Below are 25,426 nucleotides of genomic sequence, written 5' to 3'. Positions count from 1 at the left end.
AATTCTTTGACTCATCTCTACAGTAGCACACTGGCCTGGTCTACTCTTCGGCACTTTATTTTCAAGAATTTATAGTTAAAACGCGTCTAGTACATTTCCGGTTAGAATTATCGTCCGATAGTTGATTTACCTTCTGTGGAGATGTGGTTAGGTTTGGAATTTTTGACTGTATTTGTTTTTGCCTTCTACAGAATTTTTGTTGAACTTTTACCTCATAAACAATTGTTCTTCGGTTGTTAGGAGTGTTTCCACTTAAGCCTTCATATCATTATATTTTTGGGGTTTTGCTTCGTTTTTTATTTTATTTAAACTGGTTATTATTACATTTATATAACCCAAACCGAAAATGCAGATGCGTTAGGTAGGGCCAAGTCAACTAATTTTTGCATAACAACAATGGTAATAATAAAAAGTGTTTTTGGCCAGTTATGAATGAAACGAAATGGAGTTTTAATTCGTCCAAACATGTCACAAAATACTGCAAACGAGTGAAAGCAACCATTTTTATGCAGATCATTAAAATCATCATCCATGGTCATAACAGATTATATTCGCATTAATTTTTGAAAAATACATATGAGTGTACGTATGTATACATGTGTGGAAAAGTGTTGCATTCACTTTAATGGGGTAACCCAGTTTTTGTTAAGTATTCGTAACTATAATAGTAAGGGGTCTCGGTGAGATTAGATCTATGCTTCAGTTTGAAGATAATCAATCAGTGCTAGGATAATTTCGAATAATTCGATAGGATGGACTTTGCTGGGAGTAAGTGTACGATTCGATTTAATGAGGTACACAGGGAAACAGTCTTAAGATACCAGCACACCTGATTAGTTGATGTTTTGATGCTACAGAAGGAAATGCAGATGTTCCATACTCTCTGAAACCATACAAGTGGCAGTTGGAAAGTAATGACTAGACATCTACAACAAGGATGGATTTCTTACATATTATCTTGTCTGTAGTAGTACTGTAGGTCGCATTTCTTGAGTATTTTAGACATGTAAAAAAGGAGGTCCTATATCATTGAGTTTATATGAATCGGGGTGCACTCATTGATATGGTACCCTCGGAGATGCTTGTGGGATATTCCCAACATTACATATTTTCGATATTTCATTTCAACATATCCATAGCTATCGATATTATCGTTAAGTTTTTATCACCATTAATTTGGAAATAAAAATGGTTAAAAGTTGTATGCTTTGGTTGGCATTTTGCACAAGTACTTCACATAAACAACAGTTTCTTATATTTAATAAAAAGACACAACAATTACAATTTATTTTCCGAATAACTTGTACGTATGACTACTGACTTATTTTTTACATCCACAAAATCAAAAATCCGCATAATTTCTCAATTTAAATCCGATAATATCGATAGACAAACTATTGATATTGAATTTTTTAAAAATAATCGATATTATCATCGATTTTTGCCAGCCTTAGGAACTCCATCCATCCAACTCCTGCCACAAGATGAATATTTTTAATGCGAATATTCTACAACAAGAAAAAAGTATCGTAGATATATCCTCAGACGGGGATATATCCTCAGTTGTGTCTGTAAAAAACAATAATAACAGGTGTGGTAGACATAATGTACTATGAACATCAAGGTTATGACTTTTTGACCTTTTTCTCAAAAATGATTTCCAGTAGCGGGAATGGATGAACTTTTGCCTATTAATAACTAAAATAACGTCTATTCCATCGACATATTGAAAACCACTCTGAAATTATAATTTTGTAAAAAAATTCTATGGGGTGCCACCGTGGTGCAATGGTATGCACACCCGCCTTGCACGCTGAAGGTCGTGGGTTCGATTCCCCCGTCAGTCAACATCAACATTTTCAACGGTGGCAAAATATCCCTCAGTAATGTTAGCGACATTTCCTGAGTATTTCAGCCATGTAAAACTTCACTTCAAAAAAAAAAAAAAAAAAAAACAAGTGGTGTCTTAAGACACGCCGTTCGGACTCGGCGATAAACAGTAGGTCCCATATCATTGAGCTAATATGAATCGGGGTGCACTCATTGATATGAGAGAAGTCTCCCTTGTCCCGTATGGGATGTTTGTGGAACAATTATATAAAAAAATTCTATGAAATAAAAAATCTCAAAAAATATTTCCTGTTGTACGAATGAATGACCGTTTGTCTATTAATAATTAAATAACTTTAATTCCATTTAAGTATTGAAAAAGCTTAGGCACAAACCAATTTAAATTGATAATGGATACAATAATATATACAGTGCTGTTCAAACCATTTACAACTCAGATGCATATTTCAAATTTCCCAGCCAGCATGTTTTGAAAATTTTTAATCAAATTCGAGTCTTTTTTGATCCGACTGCACGATTAAAAAGCTGGAATATGAGCTCATTTTCTGATCATAAATGACTCCTTTGTCGGTAGAAAAACATAACCTCAGGCATCTCGTCTAAGCAAATCACAAATGAGTCTTCCTCTGCATTAGTTTCGAGTAATTTTGTTCATTTTCTGATGGTATATAAAGTCTTTTTCGAGTCGTATTTCAGGCATTTATTGGTGATTTGTTGATTAATTTGGGACTCTTTTTCGAGCCTTTTTTTAGTAATGTTTATAATCGTTTATGAGTCTTTGGGGAGTCATTTAAGAGTCTATTTATTGTCATATATCACTCATATATATATTCATTTACGAGTCTCTTTTAACTCATTTTATGTCTAGAATTTGAGTCATTTATCAGTAATGTATGCTTGATTAGGAGTTTATAAATCACGTATGAGATTGTAAACATACGGGTGTTCCTATAGACATGTATTATAAAAAAAACAAACTATTATGTTTACATGATTTTTATTCGAAATAAAAACATTCATGTTCGTTTTGAAATAGAATAATAATAACATAACTTGTACTTCAAATTATAATTCATTTTATGGAAATTGAGATGTGTACTTGACTAGATCAAAGGATTAAAAATTGAGTAATAAAAGTAAAAAAGATTATAATTATAATAATAATAAGATAACATAATAATAATAAGGCGAATAACAAGTCTTATTCGTTTCGTTTTCTCTTCCTGACTCGGTCTTTTGCGTGCACCAAATGTTTTTGAAGAATGACGTTCATTTCCTTGATTACTCTTATATTTAAGATAGCAAATACCTGAAACCAAATATTTATGATCCTTTTTAATAACAATTTATATTTGTGCCAAAAATATGAACTTACACGGCGTTTATATATTATAGACTTTTGCAGGGTTTAACCTTCTTTATGAGGATTTATTTGAAATATAAGCAATGGAATTGGCATTTAAAACCCAGTCGGTTTGTTAAATCCGGTTATATATAAACGGGGTATTACTTTTATTTGTCGTTATTAGAAAGTACTTTTCTGCGCTAGGCTTGCAGTTGGTACCCCTCCAGCTGTATAATGTGGCTAAATCATCAGTAAATACTTTGCGAACTGCAGGTCGAAGAAATTGTGCTAGTCCATCACCGCCGGTTGTTGCAATAAACTCCTTCTGAAAATAGGAAATTTGTATGCATATTTTAAGTTAATTGATTAATTAGTTAAGTTAGTTCCTAAACGTCGCCATTTTCTATACTTACAAATTGTTTGAGTACTTTTTCGTCCTCCTGCACCAAAGTACCGAACGCATTTAAGTCGTTAATTTCGTTAAATGGAAATTTGTGGGTGTCATTAAGTTCGACTCCTATTAGGTCTGAGCCATGGTATTTTCGTGCTTCTAATTTAACGACAACAACTTCTTCTGTTAATTTCATAATTTGACGCTTAGAGATCTCCTTCAATTCCTTCATTTCTTTTTTTAGATCCACAACCTCAGAACTTTTGGGACTTTAATATTGCACTTAAGCAATAATAACAACAATGCATTGATTTCAACAAAGCTCACTTGGAATTGAATTGCTCACTTTGCTAGTCCTTCACATAAATTAAATTCATTTGCATCACTTTCACTCCCATCACTTGATTCGTAAAAATAGTCACTTTCAACACCGTGTTCATTTAAATTTTGTATTGGCTCATCAGCTTCTTGAACATTTTCTTCAATATTATCCAATTTGTTTTTTTTTTTTTTTTTTGGCGAAATTAAATTTTCGGCCTCTTTTTTGCCAATCTTTTTATTTGGGGCTTTTCCGTTCTTATTTGTTTAGCTAACATTATCCTTTTTATTAAAAGTAAATATATTTTATAAGCAAATAAAAAAGTAAATATATTTGCTTACCCTTTTTGTGAAGATTGTAGAATAAATCTTGTAGAATATATATTTTTTGGTTTTTATATTTCACTTTTAAATAAAATTATGTTCACTCCTTTACGAAACTTTTATAAATGAACAAAATCAAACTCTTTGACATTTACTCCAAAGTTTCAGTTTTAATCAGAATTATAATCACTTTTTAAACACCTATATGACCCTTTTTTGATTAAGCATTTTTCCATCTTCCAGATGATCAAAATGTGACCATAAATAACAAAAAAATGGTCATATTTTAAACACCTCAATGATTTATTTGTGATTTCTACACATTTGTTGTTGTATTTTCAATTAAACTCTTTTTAATCATTACAGGGAGTCCCTTTCGAAACCCTTTCTGATCATACAAGCGACTTAATCAATTTTTGATCACCAATAGGACTCTAAAAAGACTCCTCAATGTGATTTTTGGAAAAACAGTCTTCCAAATGCTAGCTGGGTTACTATTTAGGTACTAACACTTATGTTACGAATATGTGTGCAATATCGGAGGAATGTATGTCTTAGCCTGCTTAAAACATTTGCAACTCCGTAGTACGAATATATATTACTTAATTTTTTACGAGTCTTTTGTATTGATTGGCATTTTAATCAGAAGAAGGGACAAAATGCTTTCATGAGGAGTACATTTTATCCCACGTATGTTCCCTTTCGAAAAACAAGTATGCCAAAAACAAGACATGCCCGAAATTTATATCAAACCTTTGCACACATGTACATTACAATATCGAAGATTGAGCTGGATACCATGTAAAAATATTAAAATCACCATAAGACGAAAGGGGCTGCATGGAGAACTACATCTCCTGCAGAAGATGATCAAATAATTATACGAACTATTAAGCAGATATCTCAGAGGTCATAAACAGATGTTAAAAGAAGTTTTAACACCGATAAATCTATACAATTCCCTCTGATATATACCATTGGTAGCGGTATAGCAATATAGGCAAATTTTAGGAAAACAGTAATTTCCAGGAAAAATAAATTTTTTCATACAAATTTTGCTAAAATTTTTTGGAACTGTTTTGGAGTAGTGAAACAGAGTACTTTTCGTAGATTTTAATCAACATTGAAGTTATAAATCTTGAAAAAATGTACTTGATCACCAAAGTCGAAAGGTAATAGAATTTGTCCTCTTATACAAAAAAGTTGACTCAAAATGCAGACGGTGTTTTATATTGACCAGCAGATATTTTTATGGACAGAAAAGGTACTGGAGGCATGATGTCGAGATATTTATTAGATTCAAAAACTTACCGGATAGAAAACATGTCGAAATCGCACCATGTGCACACCAGAAGTGTCGTATAACAGGGTGTAGGGTGTGCTACCGCCACAAAACGCATATATAACCATGTAAAACTAGTACTTTTTCGCAAATATGTTTGTTTTCTTATCGGACTCGATCAGCTTATGTGATCTAAATTCATATAGGTTTCGGAGCCCTAATGTTAACTCTAGACTGTTAAATATCGAATAAAAAGTTTGAATTTAACAATTATCCTTAGAACACAGTTTTACAAAGGATATATTAATTTATCTACTCAACTCGATTCCTTTAGGATGTCTTCAGATAATAAATAAAAGGTTTAACTCACGATATATTATCAAAACAAACATAATTTCCTCAGATTTTGAATGAAATTTTCTCAGTTACAAATGTTTTGAGCAGGACCAAATGTGAGTTCGAGCTTTGTTTTCTATATTTTTGTAAAATAAGTGCAATTATTCCAAATTATTTTTTAAATCTTTAGAAAGGGTCCAATGAACAATCAACCTATAAACAAATTTGCATTTCAAATCCATAAATTACCTCAGAATTATATAAAATGTGAAATTGTCATTCCAGTTGCAAATGTTTTGAGCAGCACTGTATATGTAATGATATGATGATTAAAATTAGTGAGAAACAAAAGGTTATGTCATTTTGGTTGTATCGTGTGGCTTTAAAGCTTATTTTCCGTTATATATCTGCTTACAGTGACTTAAAAAATTGATCTCGGCATAGCAAAAAAGAAATTACAAACTGAAAAAGTCCGTCGTACGTTTCCAACGATACGGGTGGAAGTAGGAAAATTAATGTACTGATGCGTCTCCAAACAAACTATTAAATCCAAGTTTTTATTACCAAAAAGTGCAGAATGGGGTGATTTTAAACTCTTATTACACCCTCCACAATAAATTGTGTATATTCGAATCAGATTTCAGCCACTTCGGTTGGATGATGTGTGTGAAATTTTAAAAACACCGAAAATCGGGCGGTTACTTTTTATGGGGGCTTCATCTAAAAGTGGATCTGTACCGACAATTCTCTGTTGGAATATTTTATACCCCAACGAAGACTAAATGCCAAATTTCAGCAATTTCAGTTGGATAAAGCGGCTAAATTCTTCAAAATGACCAAAATCGGGCAGTACCTTCCAATGGGGCCTATATCAAAAAGTGGACCTGTATCAACAATTCTCTGTCGGAATGTTTTGTACCCCCAACAAAGACTAAATGCCAAATTACAGCCATTTCGGTTGGATAATGCAGCTAAAATCATCAAAATACCGAAAATCGGGTGGTACTGTTCTATGGGGGCTATATCAAAACGTGTACCGATGTAAATGGGCTATTTGCAATACCAAGCATCCTAGGAGTAATAGATACTTCTATACCAATTCACAATGCTCAATCTTAAAAATTGCGAGCTGGATCTTGATTTCAACATACGGACGGAAATGGTTAAGTCGACTTAGAATTTTACGCTGATCATGAATATATACTTTATAGGGTCTCCGATGAATAATTCTATGTGTTACAAACGGAATGGCAAATTTACTTATACCCTCCATATTATGGTGAAGGGTATAAAAAGTTTATTTATTAACGATGTGCTATTATACTGGAATAGTCGGACATGGCCGACCATGTGATACCCTACACCTTTTCCCCATAAGGACTAGTTTTCCACGGAATTTGTTGTAAACATACATATTTCTTCAAAAAAAATTCAATTTGTATTGAGAAAATATACCACTTAGAAATAGCTCTTGCAGCCAATATTTCGAGGTATTAAACAATTTTTTAACCAAGGGTAGCACAAAAACTTTAAGACCCCGTACAGCATGGCAATTAGCATAAATTTAAGAAAAAAAAACTGGGAATTTCTGTATCATGATTTCCAAACTTTTCTATCATGATTGCGGCATTTTGTAGCATGGAAGTAGTAGTTCATAGTTCTAGATTGGCACAACCCTACATGGAAGCTAAATGTAGTTCATTACAAACAAACCACAAGGATAAAGGTAATCCACTTATTTGTTAGACATCAGTATCGTTTTTATAATTTGCATCAAGAAATAGAGATTTGGTTTTCACGTTTCGTTTTCTTCGGAATATGCCCCACAGAATTTAAAAGCTGGAATTAAATTTGGATATTTTTCTCACAAAAATTATGGTAGATTTAACTTGCTAAGTAATATCCGACCATTACACAGTGATGCCACTTACATGGGAAGGTGTGACAAAAATACTTCTGGATTATATATCGAACTACAATTTTTATCAATGGGTCCAACTGACCTATAAACACCCTAACAAGAATAATGCAATCCTAGGTCCAAGTTTTCGCGCGGTTCCCATGTAACGAATCATCATGAATTGAAGTATTTTACTGTTACCAACGCATTGTTCAACGAATTTGCTGTAATCCGGTACCATTAGTTCTTATCGCATATTAAACATCCCCGCGAAAAATTGTCGGTATTGGTCTTTGATTTGGTATAATCCCTATATGATTTATATCTCGAGTTTTTTCCGCAGATGTTAACCAAATATTTAAACTGAATAGGTGTTAACAATAAAATCGGAGTTCAGAACACCACCTTATGAAGAAATTTGATATTGGTCCACTTTTGACCACAGCCTCCATCAAGGGTCACCATTAATTTTTCGGTACTTTAAAAAATTTAATCACCTTTTTCTGCAGAATTACCCATAAAAATGTATTTTTAATCCTAAGTGCGGGAAAATCTCAAAGTTTTGGCGTGGTCCAACATTAGGTTGGCCCAAAAAAGAAAACTTATTTATTAAAAATCTCAAAGTTTTGGCGTGGTCCAACATTAGGTTGGTCCAAAAGAAAACTTATTTATTAAAAATCTCAAAGTTTTGGCGTGGTCCAACATTAGGTTGGTCCAAAAGAAAACTTATTTATTAAAAATCTCAAAGTTTTGGCGTGGTCCAACATTAGGTTGTCCCAAAAAAGAAAACTTATTTATTAAAGGATACCCCCAAAACTTGTTCTTTTTCTTTCACGAATTTTTGCTAATAGCACAAAAAATATTATATTGAAAGGATAAAAAATTACTTTAAAATATTCCAAAAAATACAAATTCAGCACCTTAAAACAGAGTTAAACTGCCAAACCGCAAATTTCTGCAAGAAGTCTAAACCGTTTTGAAATCTGCAGACTGGCTTCAATTTGGTAGTTGTGGCGATTCTTCCATATGTTTAAGTAACAAAAACTTTAAGGAAATCCATACATCTGTATTATATATTTTCATTTTGACCAATATTATAACCAAAATATTTGGCAACCCTTGCAAATTACATTCTGTTAAGAATAAAAGCGCAGCATAGGAAATTTACTAACTCATTCCATTTAAGTTAAGTCGCGAATAATAGTCCTTTGTTTCAGAAATTAGCATATAATATAACCTTTTTTCTGATTTTTATATACATGTTTTTCTTCAAAATTAGTCATGTCTGTAGGGCTTTTTGTGGTCTAAAAATCCAACCGAAATGGCTAAAATTTGGTATTAAGTCTTCGTTAAGGGTATGAAACTTTTCTCCTGAAATTTGTCCGCATAAGTCCATGCCTTCACATAGCCCCCACAGAACGGTACCTCCCGATTTCCGATATTTTGAAGGTTGTGGCCTCAACATCACACTGAAATGGCTGACATTTTGTATTAAGTCATCGTTGGGGGTACAAAACCTTCCACCTGAAATTTGTCGCTATAAGTCCACGTCTTCATATAGCCCCCATAGAACGGTACCTCCCGATTCTCGGTATTTTGAAGGTTGTGGCCTTTATAACCCACCGAAATGACTGAAATTTGCATTTAGTTTTCGTTGGGGGTATAAAACTTTCCACCTGAAATTTGTTGGTATAGCTCCACGTCTTCATATAGCCCCCATAGAACGGTACCTCCGGATTTCTGGTATTTTAAAGGTTGTGGCCTCATTATCCCTCCGAATTGGCTGAAATTTGGCATTAAGACTTCCTAGGGGGTATTATACTTCCTCCCATAAATTTGTTCCTACAGGTTCACGCATTAATATGTACATATATCCCCCATAACGTGAACCCACGTGTATCCCCCCGGGTTTCAGTATTTTGAAGGTTGTGTTCACAATAATCCATCGAAATGGCTGAAATTTAGTACTTAGTCTTCGTTGGGGGTATAAAACTTAATATAGTCCCCTTAGAAGGTAACTCCCGAGTTTCGAAATTCTGAAGGTTGTGACGTCAATATCCCTCCGAAAGAACAGAAATTTGTTACTTAGTCTTCCATCTTCTTCTTCTTTATTGCTTATTCGATTTTCGAATGTTAGCGATCATATTACAATTGTCAAAAAAATTACATGTTTATGTTTTTATAAATTATTAACAAAATAGGAAACAAGTAAAAAAGTATCAGTCGGTTTTGCCGACAGTGATATACCCTCAGCCTGTGTATATTGAAACGATTTTTTTTTTTTTTCAAAAAACGCATGTATTTAGGGAGTTTTAAAAATTTTGTGCGTTTGAACTGACAAAAATGTTGATTAGGATTTAATATCAAAAGTTTTGCGGAGGAGATACTAAAAAGAATGGATTTCCATCCACTACATATGGTACCATAGGGGTTTTTTAGACCTTCAGGGATGTTTGCTCAAGAAATATGAACTTGCCCCTGAAACAACTTTTACCATCGCAATTGAGGCAACAATGCAAGTTGCTTCAACAAAAATCAAAGTGATTCGAAAGCAGGTCTTAAAGTGAACATGTATCCGAAATTTTGAGTGGGAGGTACCGGATGGAGTGGACAAATATAGTCCATATTTGAACCTGATCTATATCTGGTAGATATATTAGGATGTGTAAAGTATGGACCAATTCGGCCACTCTCTTCAAGGGTTATCGTACGCACAATTTTTCCGAACATTTTTTAACTTTTGTGGGGGAGGTACCTGAAGGAGTGGACCGATATGGCTTATCTTTGAACTTAAACTATGTTTGGACAAAATATTACTAAGGCCAAACTTTGGACCGAATCGGCAGACCTGTTCGAGAGTTATTTTGCCCTCCAACCTCCTCACACGGTGTCATAGGGGTTTTTTGCAACTTTCAGGCTATTTTCTCAGGAAGTATGGACTTGCCCCTGATGAAACTTATACCGTCGTATGGAGGGCAGTGAATACAAGTTGCTAAAGCAAAAATCAAAGCGATTCTAGAGATGTTCCTAAACTGAACTTTTCCAAAATTTTGTGTGGGAGGTACCCGACGGAGTGGACCGATTGAGTCCATATTAAAACCTGATCTTAGTCTGGTACACGCTCCACGATGGGCAAAGTATGGACCAAATCGGTTACACCCTTCAAGAGTTATCGTGCGTACAAATTTTCCGAACATTTTCGAACTTTTGTGGGGGAGGTGAGGTGAGGTACCGGAAGGAGTGGACCGATATAGCTCATCTTCGAACTTAAACTAAGTTTGGACAAAATATTACGAAAGCAAAAATTTGAACCGAATCGGTTCATCCCTTCGAGAGTTATCGTGCGCTCCAGCCAGCCAGACAGACAGACGGACGGACATTGCTCAATCGACTCCAAATTGTCTGAAACACATTTCGTCCAAACATACTTGGGGTCTAAAACCATTATTTCGATGAGGCACATTTTGCCCGTATGAAAGTGTATATACCCTTCATAGCCTAAAGGCTGAGGGTATAAATATATCTCTATTTCTCGCTATGCTTATTAAATTTTCGGCGTTCTGGAATTCTGTCCATTGTTGGATATTTTGAATCCATGACATCTCTTTTCTTCCTCTGGTACGTCTTCCTTCTATGTTTGCTTGTAGTATTTCCTGGAGAATGATGTATTTACGGTTTCGCATAATGTGCCCTAGATATGCCGTTTTCCGTTTCTTTATGTTGTTTAATAATTCTCTTGTTGTATTCATTCTTCGGAATACTTCAGTATTTGATACATGTAGGACCCATGGTATTTTTAGTGCTCGACGGTATACCCACATCTCAAATGCTTCGAGTCGTTTGATATCTGCCGCTTTTAACGTCCACACTTCGACTGAATATAACAAGACTGGCCATATATACGCTTTTATTAAACGAGATTTTGTTGCAACATTTATATCATGGCTTATTAGAACTTTTTTATATTTATGAAATGCATCTCTTGCCATTTCTATGCGACATTTGATTTCTTTTGAGTAGTCCCATTGATCATTTAGCAAAACTCCCAGATATTTGAAACTTTGTACCCTCTCAATATGGAAATTTTGTATTTTTAAAATCAACTCGTTGTGAGCGTTGTTCTTACTTATTATCATAAATTTTGTTTTGAGGGTGTTTATTTTTAGACCATACAACTCACTACTTGATGTTAGTCTATCAACAAGTCTATTAGTCTATCATCAGCATATCTGATATTATTTATGTAATTGTTGTTTATCAATATACCTTCTTGGATGCCATCTACTGCTTCGTGAAAAAATTTTTGGGAGTAAATATTGAAGAGTAGTGGGGATAAAATGCATCCTTGTCGAACTCCTTTAGATATTGCTACATCTTCAGTTAAATCTCAATTTATGTTGACTTGGGCAGTCTGGTGCCAGTACAAGCTTTTAATACACCTTATCTCTTTCTCATCGATTCCAATTGCTGTGAGAATTTCCATGAGCTTATCATGCTGCACAGTGTCGAATGCTTTTTCGTAATCTATAAAGCATAAAAATACGTCTTTGTGGACATTTCTACATTTTTGAACGAGTATTTGTATGCAGAATAAAGCCTCACGGGTTCCCTTTCCTTCCTTAAAACCAAATTGAGTTTCTCCCATTTCCTTTTCACATTTCTCATATATTCTCTTCTGGATAATTTTAAGAAAAATTTTAAGAGCGTGACTCATTAAACTAATGAGACGATAGTCATTGCATTTTTTGGCATGGGGTTTTTTTGGTATTGTTATGAAGGTGTATTTTAGCCAATCCTGTGGGTATATACCAGTATCGTAGATGTAGTTAAACAGTTTTGTCAGTAGCTCAATGTTGCTGTTATTTAGCATTTTTAATAACTCAACTGGAATTTCATCAGGCCCTGTAGCTTTTCCATCTCGAAGGGATTTTATTGCTGATTCTACTTCATTATTTGTGATGCTGTTTCCTGTCATTTAATCTGGTGCATTGTTAACGTAGCTTGATCTGTTATCATCCTTAAATAGTGTTTGGATATATTCTTTCCAGATATGTTTCTTTTCTGCAATTTCAAAGACCGGTTCATTGTTGTTATTGAAAAGGATAGATGGATTTGTATTCCTATATTGTCCAGATGCTTCTTTCAATTTCTTATGCAGGTTGAAATCGTCATATAGGCTCATAAGTCTTTCAATTTCCTGACATTGAGTATTTAGGTGATTATTTTTTGCGTTACGTATCTCCCTTTGAATTTCTCTATTTAGTTCCCAGTACTTTTCGTAATCTTTATTTTTAAATGCTCTTCTTTCATCCATTAGCTGCAGGATTTCTTGAGTCATCCAATTTTTAGTCTTTGGTTTTATAAAATTGCCTAGGGTGTTTCTGGCTATTGAGTTTATAGTATTCTTTACATTATTCCATATATTTTCTATATCTTCGCTGTCGACATTATTCAGCTCTGTATTTATTCTTGTACATACATCCGATTTTAGTGTTTGGTTTTGAAGTTTTCTTAAGTCAAGTTTTTTACTTTGTGCCTTTTTAGTATGAGTTTTTAGTTTTATGCGTATCTTTGCCATTAAAAGGTTATGATCAGATGGTACATCAGCACTCGGATATGTTGTGGCCTTCCTTATTGATGAGCAGTGTCGCCTGTTGATAAGAATGAAGTCTATTTGGTTTCTAATGATGTTGCCAATTCTGTCTTGTGGAGATTTCCAAGTGTAGAGCTTTCTTGGCGGTAGAGTGAAAAGTGTATTTGCTATCTTCATCTTGAATTCTTGACAGAATTGAATGAGTCGTTCGCCTCTTTCATTTTTTTCGCCCAATCCATATCGTCCTGTAACACCAGTTACTTCACCTCTCCCTACTTTTGCATTAAAATCACCTTGGATGATATTTATATCATGGGGTTTTGTAAGTTTAACAAGACTTTCTATTTCCTCATAAAACATTTCTACTTCTTCATTGCTTCTGTCTGATGTGGGAGCATATACTTGAATTATATTGATGTTGAGCGGCCTTGCTTTTATTTTGATCATCATGGTCCTATCTGACTTTGGAAAAAATCCTACCTCGCTTTTGGAAATGTTCCCTCTAATGATAATCCCAACACCATTCCTATGATTCTTGTTCGAATTTCCAGAGAAGAAGATTTTGGCACCATGGGATACGAATTCCGAAACATTCGGCCAACAGGTTTCGCAAACACCTAGGATATCTATATTCATTCTTTCCATTTCGGATATTGTGTTGCTTAATTTGCCTGACTCATAAAGGCTTCTAACATTCCAAGTACCAATGTTAAGCGTCTTTTTAGTTTTACCTCCGGGGATTCTTAGCACCCTCGAGTTACCGGAGATTGAGGGCCATATGTTTGTTTCTGCATTCATTGTAATATGGTTTTCAAGGGATAATACATCAGTGATTTCCCCTTATCTTCTGATGGGTTGTAAGTTTTCCGCCCTCGTTTCAGCCGCTCTTCTTAGAGTACAGACGCTGTTTGCAGCCGCCCACTGTGGAAACAGACACCGCTACCTGTTGGTCCGCGAGAGGTATTTGATTTCCCTTTTACCACCCATATCTGGGAAGCATTCCCCTATCCGCCACCTGGGGACGCGTCCTCTAGGGGTTACAGGCTCCCCCGAGTCTTCCATAGGGTTATCAAATATTCCTGACGAGAATTATCAGTATAGGTCCACGTCTTCACATATCCCCGTTTGTCTGTATTTTCTGTATTTTGAAGGTTTAAATTTTGTATTTAGTCTTCTTTGAGTCGAAAAACTTTCCCCCAGAAACTTAACGCCGGTCTTTTTATTTATTTTTAATCATATAACAATTGCTGGTCATGTATTATTAATCCCAAACAGTTAAAAAAATGTAAAGATTTGATTGAAGGTAAAACATATTCCAAAACCGTATAATCTACTCCAGCACTTTCTCGTGGTTGTACATGACAATCATTCGAATAATATCATTCTTAGTGGAAAAATATTGTTCTTCAATTTAATTAAATCTCACTTTGTACTACGCAAAAACATACCACTCTTGACAGAACAGAAGAAAACCTCACCGACCAAGAATTCAATTTATTTTTGTGTGTAAACAAACAAAAGTCAAATGGCCACACGCCAATATGAATCCTTGCCAATATAGTTGAGCATAATTGAATGTAATGACATCACAGATTTCAAATATATTCAATTGAACGTATGTAAGAAAAACTACAATGTATATCTTTCTTTCATTTTTTTATAAATAACGGCTGTTATAATCCGGTTAAAATATACATATGTTATTATATAATTCCCACTAAGCTAAGGGCTGGTAATTTTCTAAAAAGCCCAAACGCTTGTTTTTGTGAAAAAATTATGATCAAAGGATTTTTTAGTCTTTTTTACTTTTCTCAAAAACAAACGTATCTCGATAGGTTTCACTATAATGATGTATAGACGCTACAGCTCGAGGTTCATACGACAGTGGTTCAGAATCCTTTTTTCCTGGTCAAAACTCTTTAACTTTTAAATGGATAGAGATTATTTATTGTTCGACTGATAACACAATCAGCTCTCCGATGCATTAAAACATGTCGAATTCGGTCTACTAGTTACAGTGGAATTCAAGGTCAAAGTTAAAATTTTGAGTTTTTTCTTATATTTTGCATCAAAATATGAGTGTTTTTGAGTTTTTCATATGTTCCAATCTATTAAAAAATGCCAAACACAACATAAAACAAGTAAGCCAAGGCTATAGTCGGGCGGGGCCGACCATGTGATACCCCACACAAATCAAAATTTCTTTATAGAACTAAAAAAATTATTGTAAGAAATAACGTTGTGGATTCTGGTACCATATCACACCAAGCTTCAATAAGACTTCTTTTATATCAATGAGTGAGTGTACTCGGACTGTTATTGCGACCTACAGATCAGCTACAAAATCGGACAAAAATTATATTTTTGGTCCATTTCAACCGCTAAATATTGCACGATCATCACCAAGGTGTAGGAGTATACTTTAGTCAAGAATATACACTTTTATATATGTACATACTTTTGCCGAACATACTTTACTACTAACATACAATATAAATATAAAATAATTTAGTAGGCTTTGATTTAATAAATAAAATAAAGTCAATTCATATTCAGCTTTAGAAATTATCGGTTGTGTTTTAAATCTCTACCCCGACAAATTGGTGACCCTCGACGCTGAATATATTTCAAGCAGCTTAATTTGTGCCTCAAATCGCAACAATGGCAAGCAAATCAAGAACATCGACTGGTGTATCTCAACAGAATGCAATCCCATCTGTTAGTTCGTTGCAACATGCCATTAAAATTCCCGGTTTTGGAGAGAAATCCGTCTCTTTGGTTTGTCCAGGTGGAAGCTCAATTTGTTTTGACTGGAATTGATTCCGAGCAGAAAAAGTATTACATAATAATCGCCGAATTGGATACAGAATTGCTGACTCATGTAAGTGACATCGTTTTGAATCCACCTGAAGACGTATATATTCAATTGAAAAAACGTTTGATTGAACATTTTTCCGTCTCTGAGGAAAAACGCATTAAGCAACTTCTTAACAATCTGGAAATTGGTGATAAGAAACTGAGTACCCTGCTCCGGGAAATGAAAATCTTGCTAATGTTGGTGTCAACGACGATTTCCTGCGCACAATGTGGATGCAACGACTACCGGCACATACACCAGCAATCTTGTCTACATCGTCGGAATCCCTTGAAGCAATTGCAAAGATGGCTGACAAAATCGCAGACGTATCAACACCTAACGGCATTTCAAATGTTGCAGTCGGAAACACATCATTCGATCTCCCATCAATGTCTAAACAGATTGAAACACCGGGAAACCAATAAGCCGGTCACTAGAACCGAGCAGTGATCGGGCTAGCAAAACGAATCGCCTGTTCATTTATGGTAAATTTCTAGGAAAACATTTCTTGATTTCAATTTATAATGGACAGACGGACGGACGGACACACATCTCAAAATCGCTTTATCTCGTCGGGATATGAAGATTGGTATACCACATTGGGGGTCTCCGACGAATATTTCGCGGTGTTACATGAATTTTTACCAAAACAAACTTATAATACCCTTTCCACATAGTGGTGTAGGGTATAAATACAACAAATTTAAGAAATATATTTTTACAGTGTTTTATTTAACTTGCTTTGGTCCGTTTAGTTTAAATCTGGCAACTCATTTTTAACACAGTTGCAGTTGACCGACCACTAAAACTTTGCACACTTTTCAGATTTGGATGACAATACATGAATATGAAATTAAAAAACAATATTGGCCCATTTTTACCATTTTTACAGTGTTTTTACGGTGTTTTATTTAAATTTCAAATCTGGTAACTCAATTTTGGCACAGTTGCAGTTGACCAATCGGACTAAAACTTTACACACTTTTCAGATTTGGATGGCAATACATGAATATGAAATTAAAACAAAGATTGGTCCATTTTACAGTGTTTAACGGTGTTTTATTTAAATTGCATTTCAAATCTGGTAACTCAATTTTGACACAGTTGCAGTTCACCAATCAGACTAAAACTTTGCACACTTTTCAGATTTGGATGACAATACATGAATATGAAATTAAAACAAAGATTGGTCCATTTTACAGTAGCTTTGTTCCTTTACGTGCAAGAATCTTCAAGTTTTACCACTTTTTACTCGAAAAACGTTCCGTTACTTCAGATACGATACAATTCATATGGGAGCACTTTACAACTTTCACTACTTTTGCCGGTTTTACCATTTGCATAAATAAAGGAACAGACAAATGGGTCTATCTTGTATTGCCACTAAACTTGAGTTGCGTTGTCAGTTGTCTGCGCGACTGAGACGAAATGTTGTACCATTAATGTCAACTCAACTGGGTGGTCGATAAACATGTTATCGATCAGTGTTTTTTCAAACTTGTGACCTCTATTCGCCAAAAAAAAACACATTTTAAAAATAATTGCGCTATGGATAAAACTTTTGTGTATTCTGGACAATATTTTAATATTTTGGCTGAGTTTTCGAATCTTCGGATCGTCAAGTTTTATTTGCTGTCCCAAAAAATGATAAGTTCGGTGGAATTATTTTTTGATGATGAAGAAAATGTACAGGACATTGCATCTATTAGAAGAAATTTGAGGAACAAGTCGAATCCATTGGAATTGCCATCTGCACTGTAAGCTGATGATCATGTGGAAAGATCTGTATAATCAGTAAATTATTTCAGGTTTAAGGCGTATTTTCGATTGCCAAAGGATGCCGTAGTCTACGTTGTGGAAACGTTAAAGGATGACTTCAAAGTAAGTTACAGATCAACAGCAATACCCCCCACTTTTAAAAGAGTGCGCAGCGTTGCGATTCTTGGAGGACGGAAGTTTCCAAAAGTCCCAATGATTTCAACAATTGCATGGCTCAATCTACATTGTCGAGAGTATTGAAGGAAGTTGTCCACATGATAGAGGACAAATTCGAATTTGACAGAGGAGGAAAAAAGGCAAAATAAAAACCATTTTTATTCAAAAACGAAATTCCCTGTTGTAGTTGGCTATATAGATGGAGGATGTTCGTCATTTGTACTTAAACTGAACCTACTGTATTTGTCACCAAATTCATTTGCAAAAGATTTGCTGCTGCAAAGGCGATAAATTCACTTATTGTGATGAACCACCACCAGTGTCGTTGAAGTTTATTTTATTTTGAGGCATTTTCTTTTTCAACTTTGCTTTAAAGTGAATCCAGACTCTGCCACTCTTCAGGTGTTCGTGTTGGAGGTTCATGGCTGTTTAAACTGCCCGAAATGGACCTCCACGCTTCATCCGCTGTGGCTTTGGTTTCACCAAAACTCCCGAACTCCTCGGGCTAAGTTTGGATTTTCACTCAGTTTATCAATTAATATTTCGAACTGCTGCTTTGTCGTTATTTTCACCATATTGATACACAAAATTAATTAATTATGCAAAGAATCAATAATTGTTAACAAAATGTTTTTTTTTTCCTTCTATTTTACTTCTTGTTTCTTCGAAAATGTTCACTGCAACTGAAAATTTGTGGTTGCTGAAAAACAGCCGCTTCGTCAACTGAGATTCGCAACTTCAGTTGAGAGTTGCCATACGTGGATCAATTTTGACAACTGGCAACGCCACTCAACGATAATTGTTATCGATGATCGACCCCAAAGTGTTTTAACGGTGCTTCATTTAACTTGCATTTCAACTCTGGTAACTCATTTTCCACACAGTTGCAGTTGATCAATCAAACTAAAACTTTGCACACTTTTCAGATCTGGATGACAATACATGAATATGGGCCCAACTTTTCCCACAGCCCCCATATAGCGGTACCACCCGATTTCAGGTATTTTGAGGATTTTATCTTCATTTTTGCCCGAATTAGCTGTCATTTAGCATTTCCAATGATACAGACATTTCCCCACCAAAAATTGTGAACATAGGTTCAGGTTTTGGTATAGAACCCTTATAGCGGTACCCCCCGATTTCAAGTATTATGAGGATTTTATCTTAATTTTGAGGCCGAACTGGCTGTAACTTGGCATTTGGAGTCCCCAATAGTACAGAAAATTCTCCACCAAAAATTGTTGACATAGGTCCAGGTTTTGATATAGCCTCCATATAGTGGTACACCCTATTTAAAGTGTTTTAAGGATTTTATCTTAATTTTTAGCCAGAATTGGCTGCAACTTGGCATTGGCATTGGGTCCCCAATGGTACAGAAACTTCCCCACCAAAAATTATGAACATAAGTCCAGGTTTTGGTATAGCCTTTATATAACGGTACAACACGATTTCAGGCATTTTAAAGTTTTCATCTAAATTTTCGGCCTAAATTGACTATAATTTTGTTCTCAGTGGTCAAAAAACTGTATTTACTAAAAAGTTAAAAATAAAATATAATTTAAAATAATTAAGTTTCAGTGTTTTATTTAGAAATGCACTTAAAACTAGGAAATAATTTGTCGCTTACCCTAAATAAATATATTCTTTCTCATGATGGAATCTCTCAAATAAAACGCTTGCATTTAAATTATAAATGGTGGCAAAATCAAACGGCAAGCCTTTTATTTGAGAGATTCCATCATGAGAAAGAATATATTTATTTAGGGTAAGCGACAAATTATTTCCTAGTTTTAAGTGCATTTCTAAATAAAACACTGAAACTTAATTTTAACTTGACTTAACCGTTGCCCACAAGTCATTTAAACAGGCACTAATGTTGCAACTATTTACATGATTTAACCACTTGTTCCGCTTATGCTCGCCGACCAGCCTGTTAACTTCCAGTGTCAGCTCCCTGACTCTGAGGTCATTAGGGTTGGCTCGACGAAGCTCATGACGCAAATCCCGTCGCCTCTGCTGTGAAGTTTGGTCTTACTTCGGATATTTGACCAGCAGGTATATAGCGAGCGGCTGCAGCAGTGTTGATGTCTCGGAACGTCATTTCCGCTACCCGAACATCAGAAGGATTTGGCAGTTCTCTGAGGTGGTGATTGGTGAACTCTCTGAAACCTGGCCAATCAGCTTTCATATGATTGACGAATGTGCGGCGTTCAGATTGATGAAATTGGGTGGTCTGCTTATGGAGACAATTATGGGGAGATGGTCTGATCCAAGGGAAATGACGGGCTGTCAGGTGTACGTCATTCGTTAGACCCGGTGACACGATGGTTATGTCTGGCGAACTGTGACACTCTTCTCTAATTCTGGAAGGAGCGTCCTTATTGACCGAGCAAAACGTAGAGCTATCAATCTGCATTGGCCGAATGTCACATCTCATGAGTCCCCCAAGACCAGACGATTATGACCTTCCAAAAACTTGCTAATGTTAGACTTGTAATCTGAGATACAGATATTTCTCGGCGGAATGTATACGTTCAGCAACTCTATCTCGGCAGTTCCACACCTGACTGCTATCCCCATATATATTTCATGTACGGGTCATTAGAGTCAACTTCAAGCGAGATAGATCTGTATTGATGCAAAAGGAATGCTAGTCCCCCATCACCACTTCTGGTGCGATCCTTACTTAATACGTTGTATCACAACGCTGTAAGCTGCTGTTGTTGTTGAGCTTGGTTTCCTGTACCGCAGCGACCTTGTTCTTCTTCCGATTCATAAATTTCATTATTTCTGCGATCTTATCTCGGAGTCCATTGCAATTAAATTGCAAAAAGGATGCATTTTCAGGGATTGGAACAACAACGGCTGGTGTTAAATGCTGCGCGTGCGGATGCTGTTGAGGGGACTGCGGGGTAGTTTCATAATCTGAGGACGAAGGAGTTTCGTAACCTGACGACGACTCACTGGGGACTGTGTTCGCGCAGCATCCACCATCATAGTCCGTCGCGTGGACAAGTCCAGAGCAACCCCTTAGATGCACCCACTCCTGACATCTATTTTCTCACCGAAGTTTGGATATAGGTGAAGATGCGAATGTGGCAAACCGAGCACAAATATATTCGTCCTGGGTTTTCTTCCGTTCCGGCACGGAACAAAAGAATCCGGAGCAGGCATTCCGGGATATGCTGCTCCCAACACAGAAAGACGAAACAAATACAAGCACATGTGCACTGAGATGGCAGTCGCTGGCCGGAACATTGATGTTGTGTGATTCCGGGTTAATCCGGTACGAGAAAACCCGCTGCCGTGGGATTGGGATCATGTATGTTCATCCAAGTCTGAAAAGTGTGCAAGGTTTTAGTTCGACTTATCAAGTGCAACTGTGTTTAAAATGAGTTACTAGATTTGAAAAATACAGACCGACAGACAACAAAGCAAGTTAAATAAAATACTGTAAAAACGGAGACAATAAATAGCGTCTCAGTTAAGGACCCAGAAAAACGATAAAAATCTGTGAAGATTTTGATAAACTATATCTAATTTTTGAGCATTTCTTCCTTGAAAAAGGAGAGGAAACTTAATGCAATTTTAGGCAAATTTGGCCCACAATAATAAATTCATAACTTTTATGCTTGCAAAATGAGGACAAAGTCTCGGGACCGCTACGTGGCTCAAATATTACAGAAAATGCATGCGGTATTCCCATTTTTGAATACCGCCTTCTACCTACATATTCTTTGATTGTGAAGTGCATAATAATTAGATGTTGTCTGATTTCTTGATGGGTCGTTAATTCGAAATTGACTATCCGCTGTTTTCCCTTTTCCAAAATTAAATGAATGCTGCTAATAAATAAAACTTTCACATTCAATCCAAAAATCCAAGGTAGTATGTCGAAAACCGATTTGAACGATACAAATGTTTTAGAAAATCCATATTTACATTAGGCAATTTTCTTTGCGTCAATTGGCAGTTTGAAGGAGAGAGAGGTGGGGCATGTGGTAACCATTTGCCTCTCAACACCCTCTCTCACCGACAAACTGACAATCGCCGCAAGAAAATTGTCTAATGTAAATATGAACAAACGGAACATTAAAAAATATTTGCAGCATTTAAAGTAGTACTTATCAATAAAATAAACTTAAAACTAGGAGTTTTCTGTTTCAGATTGTCGTGGTTTCAAATCAGTGGCCCTTGGAAGCTAATGTTGATTTCATTTCCAAATCCTGTTTCCTCTAAAGTCTCACAATGTTCTTCAAGTGATGTACGTGGCAATTTTTTTTTTTAATTTTCGCTCAAGTAATGGTGGTCAATAAATTATATTTATGTAAAACAACATCGAATCTTTCATTAATTTGTGAATCAGACATAGCAACAACAAATAGTTCGTCACGTGAATTTCATTTTTAGTTGCTCATAAAAGCTTTAACGTGTACTATTAAGGTTTTTGCCATGTTCTTCTTTTTTTGGAATTTGCATAAATTAATATTTGACTAATTGGGGTTTTCAGTTTACTTTTACTTTTCACAAACTACATTTCCGAAATCAACATGTTCAAAGATTAAACTTGTGTTAGTTTTACTCGGAAGCATAACTGTAGAGGGTCATTATTGCTAGCCATTTACAAATGCATTTCGTAGGTAATTTTTTTTAACAAAAAATGACCTAACCTGTCCTGATTTGCTACGCTACCAAAAGTAATAAATTTCATTTTGGCTATATCTCAATTGAAAAGACGTACGTATTTAACGAAACACACACACACATCAAATATTAGTAATAAAGTCGTTTATCATTTACCAAAATTTGCCTTTGGACAAGTTTTTTTCATTCAACAATTTATCATGGATTAAAATAAATAAAGTCTTAAACTTTAATACATCCCATATTCCTCTTGATTGGTACTGAAAGTACTATCTTTATGATAATCTTCAACTCGAATTCCCTAACCTGCTTTATTCGTATTATATGATGTATTTTTATTGAATTTTCGTAATTATACATTAATATTTTCCCAGACACGAAACAAAATATCGACAACATTACTTTTACTCCCTTATCATGAATTGTACTTTGGACTTTTCGGCATTTTTTGTCTATTTCTGAACCTAGCACCCTATTTGTACAACACTTAATTAAATTGTGTTTGCACTTGCTTCATTGACTAGAAAAAAACTTAATAAATTGAATATGGAATTAAATGTTATTTATAGAATTATTTATTTCATTTAATTATAAATCTCCGCTTGAATGGATTTGGCTTCCCCAATAATTAACAATGCCAAAAATTATGAAATTAAATCTATGTATAACACAATCATAATTAATGAATAATGCAATTGGCTTATTTTGGAAAATGTTGTAAGCCACAATGGCTATAAATTCAATAGGCAACATATGTACAGTGTTTCGAGTCAGTGAAAGAACTCAAAACAAATATTTGATTTATAAAGTGTATCTACATTACTCCTTTTTTACTTTTGATAGTCATGAATACTAACAAACCACTCTACTAATTCCATATTTATAGCATGCCAATGAAATGCTCAAAGCATATTACAGGATCTTCTGAAAGTAGTATACATTATAAATTAAAAATTAAAGACATTAAATTAAAAAAATTAGGATTTTATATGAAAATATCGATGGATAATATATATATAATTGTATATATATAATTGTTCCACAAACATCCCAGAAGGGACAAGTGAGACTTTTCTCATATCAATGAGTGCACCCCGATTTATATTAGCTCAATGATATGAGACCTACTGTTTATCGCCGAGTCCGAACGACGTATCTTAAGACACCACTTGTAGAGAAGTTTTACAAGGCTGAAATACTCAGGAAATGTCGCCAACATTACTGAGGGGTATACCAATAGATGGGGAACATATATACTTCTCACATTTTGTACAAGTAAATTCGAAGTAAATACACTCCATTTCTAACAAAAGAGGGAACAGTTAGCCCCTTAAACTTACATGAATTTTATTCTAAATATAATGTTTTGTTCCATAAGCCAAACTAGGAATAAATTTACAACCGTCCCGATCTTCTATTTAACTTCTCCAATTTTGGATGCCATGTTTTGTGATAGCATCTTCAACTTGGTCTGTCCTTGGGTTGTGTACCGTCAAATGTCTGGTATTCCTAAGCCTTTTTGCCGGTGCATCTTCATCCACCCTGTCGTCGGTGGCTGGTACAGCTCATGGTTCATACGTCTGCGCTATTCACAATCAATTTGTCATATTGGTCCATAAATCTTTCGAAAAATTTTTCTTTTAAGCACACCAAGATCTGTCTTATCTACATTGGCAAGTACCCATGCTTCGGATCCGTACATCAGTACAGGTTATGTCTGATATAGTGTGATTTTTGGTTGACGAGAAGTGGTTTTGCTATTAAACTCTTTAATTAAATAAAAGTTGCATCTGTTGGCAAAGATTATTCTTCTCTTCATTTTAAAACTGATGTTTTACCCTCAGCCTTTAGGCTAAAGAGGGCATATACACATTGATAGGACCAAAATTGTGCCTCATCTAAAGAATTGGGTTCGAACCAAGTATGTTTGGACCATGGACCTTATTGTACCATGGTTTGGACGAAATTCGTTTCAGACAATTTGGAGTTGTCTGTGTGGCTGGTGCTCACAATACCTCTTGAACGGATCAATAGATTTGGTTCCAATTTTGGGTCGTAATATTTCATCCAAACTTATTTTAAGTTCGGAGATAGGTTAGAACGGTCCACTCCTTCCGGTTCCTCCCCAACAAAAGCACAAACTATTTCGCTAAAATGGTGCACACGATAACTCTCGATGTTAGTAACCGAATTGGTCATATTAATTTTGCAGGATTACCAAACTCAGACATGGCATGCAACGCCTTTGTCTTTATAGGGCTTCCGAAGGCGGCCTTATAGTCGACGAAAAGATAATATGTGTCGATCAGGTTTTCATGGGTTTTCTCTACGATTTGGCGTAGAGTGATGATTCGGTCTATTGTAGATTTCCCAGAACTAAAAATTGGTAAGTTGGTATGACCCGATTATTCCATTGACTATAGGTTTTAGCCGTTCACACAATAAGCACGACAACACTTTATATGAAATCGGTAGGAACTTATGCGTGTGCAGTTGCCACAAGCCGTGTTGCCTACATTCTTATGCACGGGGCATAGCTGATTGTTTCTAATCAATTGATGCATATTCCTTCTTGGTACGAAGGTTGCTCAATAACTTTCAAGGCACAACGGCCGTTTTTGAGCGACCCTCACGACCTTCGTTTGTTAGC

The sequence above is a fragment of the Musca autumnalis genome, unplaced genomic scaffold (genome assembly GCF_047663935.1).
Source record: "Musca autumnalis isolate F117 unplaced genomic scaffold, ASM4766393v1 scaffold_1, whole genome shotgun sequence".
Taxonomy (NCBI): Eukaryota; Metazoa; Arthropoda; class Insecta; order Diptera; family Muscidae; genus Musca; species Musca autumnalis.
Note: the sequence above shows the minus strand (reverse complement) of the source record.